This window comes from Gossypium hirsutum, chromosome D04, assembly GCF_007990345.1.
Source record: "Gossypium hirsutum isolate 1008001.06 chromosome D04, Gossypium_hirsutum_v2.1, whole genome shotgun sequence".
NCBI lineage: Eukaryota > Viridiplantae > Streptophyta > Magnoliopsida > Malvales > Malvaceae > Gossypium > Gossypium hirsutum.
In genome coordinates, this window is record NC_053440.1 from 32,999,665 (window position 1) to 33,008,449 (window position 8,785).

Consider the following 8,785-nt stretch of genomic DNA (forward strand, 5'->3'; position numbering starts at 1 on the left):
TCCTCAATGTATCCTCTAAGTGTGGACATATTGGCCTAGTATGCCCTAGGTTCCAACAATAATTAGATAACCTTAGTTGGTTTGTCCTCTCCCAAATATCCATATTGTTTCGTATCTGAGTAGAATTCGGTTGACCTTTTGGGTTGCGATATGACAAAATATTTGATACCAACTGGAATGGAGCACTCAATATAGGGGGCCACATACGTTCATCTTGGATCAGTTGGAATTCAAATTTCCACACGTTATACATGTGTTCTAGTTTGTACATTTGTCCACAAATCTCATGCAATCCAAACATGCTGAGGCACATGCAGCAATTGCATGTATGCATAGATAATTAAGTGCGTCAAATCTCCCACAATCGTAGGTCTGTCGTCTCAGGTTTACACAGTACGATCCCCCCAAAAACACCTTGGTCGGGTCTGTTGAACTCAGTAACCCAAAACGATAGATTTGGACGTAAGTGATACATTGCATAGATACATATATCTCATTTTGCATTGTCTCTAATTTCTTTCATCACATCCTCACATCAAATGTGACCTCCCTTCATCTGTCCATCATATTTTTCCACTCACTTTGAAAATAATGCTGCCAAATGGTAATATCTTTCTTTCACTACAGAGGTTATCGTCAAATGATGTGTCCCATTCAATATGGACTTAATGTATTCCGCTAGGTTCGTTGTCATGTGCCCATATCATAGATCCCCATTGTACAATTGAGTCCACTACTCGAAGGATATGTTAGCGAGGTACGCTGTACCGCAGTCGTTAATGGCTCGCAACTTCTCTAACATTTCATGAAAACTTGGTACGTACTAATACAGTACCTAACACCATTGTCACAAATCATTATACGATTTGTCCCACCCATTATGCATCTTCTTCATGACCTTCTATTTTTTGATCCATGCCTTGTGGTACGGTGGCGTGTAATCGAACTAATTACGGATATTGGCAATTATAATCGGTACGGGAATCTTGAAACTCATTTTTCCATAGGTAATATAATGTTCAAGATCATGTCTGAATCCAACTTCGAATGATCCTGTGTCATACCTGCAACAACACGAGTATTTGAAAATTAAGAATTCAATATAATATATGAGGCCACTATGCAATCATATCAAACAGTCTTGTCACATACCTGTGATATATGAGGTGTTATATTTATTGATTGTCCAGGACCCTATCTTATTTATCACAAATGCCATGATTTTCCATGGACATCTGTTGTCATGCATTGTGCACTTGGCCTTGAATTTTTCTGGCCAGGATTTAACTACATAGATATTTACGCCATACTTTATGTTGTATCGCTTCACTACAATGTCAAAAGCAACTTTCAGGGAAAACTTCATCCTCACTTGTAAATTACCCACATCTAAAAAAGAACTTGTATGACTCAGTCTTTTATGATAGAGTTCTGGAAACTCTAACTCACCTTCAATTGAAAGGTCTACTAAACTGCAACAAATCGTAGTGACAATTTAAGTACCTTTTGGCACTAAAAGAGCTTGTTTTCTAGGCATTTTAATATCTTTTATTGTGTTTTCGCATTTCTTAGCTTAGATTTATTTTATGGAAAAATAAGTTTTTTACGTATTTTTTAGTGTTTGGATAACCGATGAGGTCAACTTGGGCATCGAAAATAATTAATAGATTACTTAAGTGTGTAGTTTTAGGCTCAAAAACACAAAGGAAAATAGTGTGTCGTCACACAAGAATGCAATGTCGCGACACCAAACTTCGAAACTAAAAACGAAATCTTGGGACGAAACAGGGTGCGTGTTGCAACACAAGGTAGGATGCGTCGCTGCACAAGGGTGCATGTTGCAACATAGGGTAGGCTGTGTCACGGCACAGCTTCTGGACAACCAAAAATTCTTGCGCTCAAAGTTATGACGTCATGCTGATAGATGCTGATGTAAGTAGTCGCGATTTGGCAGATTTTTTCTATCTCTTGTATTAATTAGACTTTAAGTGTATCTAGAGATGTGTGGGCACCAAGTAACCCTAATTTAACCTATATAAGGAGACCATTATAACCCTAACAAGGGGGTTAGAGCTAGACCTAGTTAGACAAACAATTTTATTTTACTTTAGCTTTATTTTTATGTTCACTTAGTCGAAAATTTTCTATTCCGATGTGAAGACATTTGCAAGTGGAGATTGTTCCGGAGCTATGCTTCAATGATTTATCAATGGGCAATTTTTTTATCTTTTCCTTTTATTCCTTTATTTATATTTCATTATCCCAGTCAACTAATATTTGTATGAATATTGGGATAAAATCTTGTGTTTTATTTATATCTAGCATGCTTCGGTTATGAAACTGATTAACTGCTTCGGGACTAATTAACAGAAAAACAATAAGGTTAGTTAGTGTGAATGCATGTGTTTTTAAACCCTAATCTTAACGACCCTAGGAAGTAATATAGGTAAACGGATTGAGAGAAGAAGCTACCGAGTAAATTGTGTATTTATCTTAGTCAGGAAAGTATGTCAAGAGGTAAGCGTGTACTGATTGATTAATTAGGTAGTAGAGGCTGAGAGGTGATATTTTCTAGGTAATAACTAATTCTCTAATAAAAATTTAACTTTTGAAGTTAATTGTGACCACGAAGATTAGTTAATATTTTATCTATTAATCGATCATAGGCCAAGAGCTCGCATTGTCGGTACTAGGAATAGAAAATTCCATTAGGTTAATTTAGGGTAATTAATTTAATTAGTTTAATTAATCTTTGATTTTGGATTCACATTACCAACTTGTAAATTAATTAGATTAGTAATTATTTTTTGTAATTAATTTAATAATAAATTTCTTCAATTTGCAATCCCTTGGGTAAGATCCACAAAACACTTTCCTGTTTTCCATTGTAACACTAAGTTATATTACAATTTGACATGTTTGCTTGCAGATACCACATTGATTTTATATACTTTTATTTGCATGATTTTTACTCTAAACGCTCGTACGTTTGGAAGTGGCAAGTTGTTGACGCTATTGCTGAGGATTGTGACGGTGAAAATTGTTATCAATTTAATTACTTTGTAAAATAATACTAGTCAAAAGATAAATGAGTTAGATAATGTGCTGATTTTTAATTATTTTTAATTATTTAAATATTTTTAGATACCTTGTTGACTATTTAATTAAATCATGGATGTAGTTGATAATGACTTTGACGACGATAACAACTGGGATGAAGAACACGAGATGTTTGCATGGTACAATAACGAAATATATGAAGAGGGGTATATGAATAATGAGAGATTATAGAGAACTAGAGATTATTCATGATAGACCTACTCCAACGAAGAAACGAAGCGATGACCCCATTGGAAGAGGACGTGCATGACATGCCCAACTCTAATTACAAAGACCACTACATTGTTGTCAATTATCTAGAATTAAATTATAAAAGTCAACAAGGGTTTGGAATTGGAAACCAAGAGGACGAATTGAATATAGCTAAAGATGTCTCCAATCCAATTAATGTAGATGCAAAAATAGATGTAGCAGTAGACGTAGAGGTAAAACTAACCACTAACGTTCAGCTCAAACTGGTCCTGAATGAAAATGTGGAAGAGCCAATACACTTTCTAGCCAAAACCGAGGAGATGCCAATTGTAAAATTCAATGAATACATCTTGTTCTCGTTTAACGATGAATTTAAAGCTTGGGCTAATAAATCTTCATGCAACATTGAGACGGAAATTCTTGAGATAATAATACCTCAAAAAATAATTTGGGGTTGGATGGAATTTGGTCTCAAATGGCTTGTAATGTGGATGTCGTGCCGGTCAAAGATAAAACAACATCAAAGGAATCGACCTATGGTGTTGGTTTGATTATCTTGATGGAAAAAATGATATATCAAAATGTCGAGAACTAGTTGGAAGTTCTTCTTTGGTGGCGATATGGATCGTCCCGATTCGAAAAAAGGGCTTCTTGTAACACTCTCTACCGATCCGATTGCGAGATATGGGTACCAAATCGAGATTAGAAGGTGACTCCTATTACAACTCATATGATGTGTAAAAAACAAATTCTTGCAAAGTCGGTGCCTTATTAAACTTGGAATTTATTTACAAATATGAATCTAGTCTTTACTATAAATATAACTAATTTTAACCCCGAGACGTGACCTCTATAGGTGTCCCTCAATACGGATGGACAACCATCATGCCCCTACCCTAAACTAGCAATGTCTAGCTTGGTCCCTCCACTTGATTCTTGAATCAAAACCTTATCCTGCAAATAAGCAGTAAAATTTATAAGTTCCAAATGAACTTAGTGAGACTCTGCAAGGCAACACTATACTAATAATTCAAAACTTTAAGGAACAAAGTTTTAAGTGGGGATTTCAATTTCACGATCATCCTTGGCCTTCCACAGATTTCACCGCTGGTGGAACTATTCTTTATATGAGACATATAAGTGTTATTTTACGGAAGCGATCCTTTGATGGTACAGAACTAATTCTGCCATATCCGGAATTCCTTTACACCTTAACCAACTTGCCTCGTGCAAATGGGTTACAAGTTTATCTATCTGCCCTTAGCTGACTTCTATTAATAACCTCCTAGATCTTGATCCTCACCCTTACATTTTGGCCCTAGGCTTTGATTCATCTCTACTCCATCTTCTATATAATAGAAATTAACTTCTAACTCTTAATGAACTGTAATCTGTCACTTTCTAACGGATGATCCATTTCATGTAACCCTTGGCAGACTCCTTCTGTTAGCCTAAGCGATTGAACTTTTGAGTGGGCCCCAACGGACTTATCTGCCTCTATCTATGTTTTCTCTATGGACCCCTTAGTATCAGGATCCACTTAACCATCTATTATAACCTCCCTTTCAGGGTTATTCACCCCAGACCTATTATCTTCTCATTTATCTTCGTTTTCGGACAAGCCGTACTCGCCGTTTCCTGTTACTCTCCAAGTATATCATAATTCAATTTCACTCCTCCCTTTTACTTTCATCTTCCCAGCCCAATCCTTTTTGGTGGACTTTTCCTATCACCATATTCGAACTACAGTCTTACCAGTCTGAACCTATGTTTAGTGTCTCGGGGGACTTTCCCGTGTTTACTATGTAACAACTCAATTTTAGTGGTGTAAAAAAAATGGTTTTGAGACCGTGACTCTGACAAGTGATTTATTATTTTAATGTTTATTTAATGTCTATAGACTTATTTTAAGGTTATATTAAAATTTTTTATGAAATTTTGATGTTTAAATGGTTAAAAATGTGTAGAAGTTGAATTCTATTAGTTAAGGGGATTAAATAGCTTTAACAAGGTGATTTAATGGGCTTATTTAGTAATTATGCTATATATAAATATGGTGGACAATGATGGGTATGATTTAGTTATAAATTGGTATTTAATAAACAAATTCTTAAAAAAGAAAAAATTAGCTATCATCATTCTCATATTCACTTTTCTATTGTCGAAACCCCATTGTTGAGTTAAGAAATATTCGACTAAGCTTCTTTTGATGCATGGTATGTGATTTTGATTCTGTTTTTAGTGATTTTTATGTTTTCGAGCTCGTTTTAGCTTAAACTACTTAGCTTAGGGGTTAATTTGAAAAACTGTTAAAGGTTGAGGGACTGGCCATGATTTTTTTTGAATGTGTTTTGATGTTAATTGATAGATTATTAAACTTGGTTGTTAAACAAACTTGTTTTGTTAAGTGATTTTTAGTGAATTTAGGGTTTAAGAATTAAATTGTTTAAATGGTAAATTCCATTAATTTTGAGTGAAATGAGTAAAAATGTGGATTGATATAGGTATAAGGAAGAATCGATTAACATGTATGGAGGGTTAAAATAGTTAAATTTTAAGTTACGAGCTTAAGGGCTAAATTGTGAAAAAGTTAAAATAAGAGGGGTAATTTTGTAATTTCATGATAATATGAATTATAGATTGAATTGAATGCTTGAGATTAATTGAAGTACTTAATTGAACGAAAATATTTATTTAGATCAAGATAAACAACAACCGAATTTAAATCGAGGAAAGGCGAAATCTTTGGATTTGTCTCCAACTCTATTTCTACGACTATAGTTATTGAGGTAAGTTCGTATGAATTATAATCTTACTAAGTATTGTTTCATTGATTATCTGATATATTATGTTAGTTATAAACTGACTAAAAAATATATACATATGTCGATGTTTTAAGTAATTGACGGATAAATGACTCTGTTTGAACCTTAAGAATTCTTAGGATACGAATGACATGTCATTAGGGATTTCATGTCCTACCAATGGCTAAGGTCATGCATTTTTTGTGGATTCTCCACAGCTCGTGTGAGCACTATTGAAAAAGAAAGGTTACGGTTATATGGAAAGGCACACTATGTGTGAGCATTCTCAAGTATCCAATATAATTCTAGATGGTTGAATGGGGGCATGTGTTCAAATGGATAATTGCTCATAAACTTATGAAAGGTAAATTTGGATGAATGCAAATGAATTGAAGGGAACTAAATGATTAAGTGATGAATGTTATGTTCATGGAGATCCATTTTGTGAAATGATTGATTTTCTATATGCATTATACATGAGCCTACTAATTTGTGAGTTTGGTGGTGCTTATAGGATTGTATTAAGCTTATGAGTATGACAAAGATATTATGCACATTTTATAAATTGAGCTTAAGAATGGAAAGTTATGTTTGAGTTTATACGAACTTACTAAGCACTAGTTGCTTACATAGTTATTTTCTTTTCTTTCGTAGATTATCAGAAGCTTGATCGGTTGGAAGCGTGTCAGGTTCATCACACTATCCAGCAAACATTTTGGTAGTTTTTGAGTTATTTTGTCCAAGGTTATAAATGACATGTATAAGGCTTTATATTATGGTAGTTCTTGAATATGTCTTTGAAATGTATTTATTTTGTATGATAGATTCATAATGTTTTGACAACTTTAAGTCTTTTGGTCACTTTTAAGTACTTGAAATATATGGTCATTTTGGTATGTTTATTATGAAAAGTGAATGGTTATAATTAATTTCATTAGGGAGCTAAATTGACTATGTTTTGTGCTTGATATGTGGCATTATAGCCTTGTTTGGGTATAAATGTGATTCCTTTGAATGGTATATTGGTTAGATGAAAAAAGTTTTTTGATTTGTTATGTACAAATGTTTTTGAAAGATGTTTAGGTCTATTGAATGTATGGACAAATGGAATGGATGATTAGGTATGTTTTGGTCTTGAAATATCTTATTTATAGGGTCAAATTATGGAGCACACGACCTAGGACATGAGCTGTCACACGGTAGTGTGACACACACAACCTGGATACACGGTCATGTGTCACTTATTATTTTAGGTGTGAGTATCACATGGCCTAGGACACGGCCGTGTGTATCAAGTCAGTGAGTTACACGGTCTAGCACAAGGCTTGCGACACGGCTGTGTGTCAAAATTCAGAGAGTTACATGGTCTGACACACGGCCTGTGACACAACCGTGTGACCTAACTCAATGAGTTACACAGGTTGGGACACGGTCGTGTGTCCCATTGTTCCAGCACTAGACGATCTAGGCTATATCCCACGGTCTGGCCATACGACTGTGTGACCGTTGTTTTCAAAAATTTCAACTTTTCCCAAAGTTTCTGAATTGTTTCAAAATAGTCCTAGATTAACCCGAACCATTTTTAGAGCCTCGAAGGCCCGATTTAATGCCCAAATGTATATGTTTGATAGGTTTGTAATGAGTTTTAAGTAAATAATATTAAACGACTTTGTTGTTCTGATTTACACGGTAATACTCTGTAACCTTAATCCAACGACAGAGACGGGTTAGGGGTGTTACATACTATCCCGATGAACTCTCTATGCTGCCATAGTTGAGTTATGGTCTTACACAATATACCCCATGTTTAATGCCCTGACAGACTTTTCCGTGTTTATGCCCCATCAACGCTTTCCTCCACACTACGCATACATTACTCAAGCATAACATACAATTCATCATTAATCAAACATCACGCCAGATTATCTAGAAGTTACACAACATCATTTATCATCTAGAAGGCAATGTGCAAAAACTCACATGGATTTCTTTATCCTCATTAGCTTAGCTTATCCAAACACTAGAGCCTTCTTTGTCCTGATAGCTAAGCATGATAATCATTTGTTTGTTAAACTAAAGGTGTTCAACCCTTTTAAAACCTAGAATCTATAATTATGTAGGAGCTTTTAAGAGTTACTACTTCACTCCATTCTTCAATCCACAAGTGCAGAGAGGTAAAGAAGCTAAATAGTTTCCAAACTTCTCTACTGTCAGGCTTAAATTCTCACATTTCCTAAGACATCAGAGTTTCCTTCAGCTATATCCTCTTCTTCTTCAGTATGTCTGAAGAAGACGATGCCCTTGAGAGAGGAAAAATGGTGAACAGAATTGAGAAGAATTTTGTTTCTATCCACACCTATATATATACTCCATTGGCACGGTCATAACAGGTAACTTCCTCCACTCAATCCTAATCATTTTGTCTCTCATTATGGAACCAGTCGGTTGCAATCTAACTAAACCAAAATTAAGATCCAACCAAATCAAAATTGGGCCACTAAGATTTCTAAATTCCCCAGTGCAGTCCGACAATTTACTAATTCTTTCAATTTAATCCCAACTATCCTTAAAATTTAGGTCAATGAGGATAACTGGGTGTAACACTTTTGTTTCAATTCGTTTTAATTTTAGTTTTCTTTATTTTTCATTTGTTTATTTTCTATTTGATT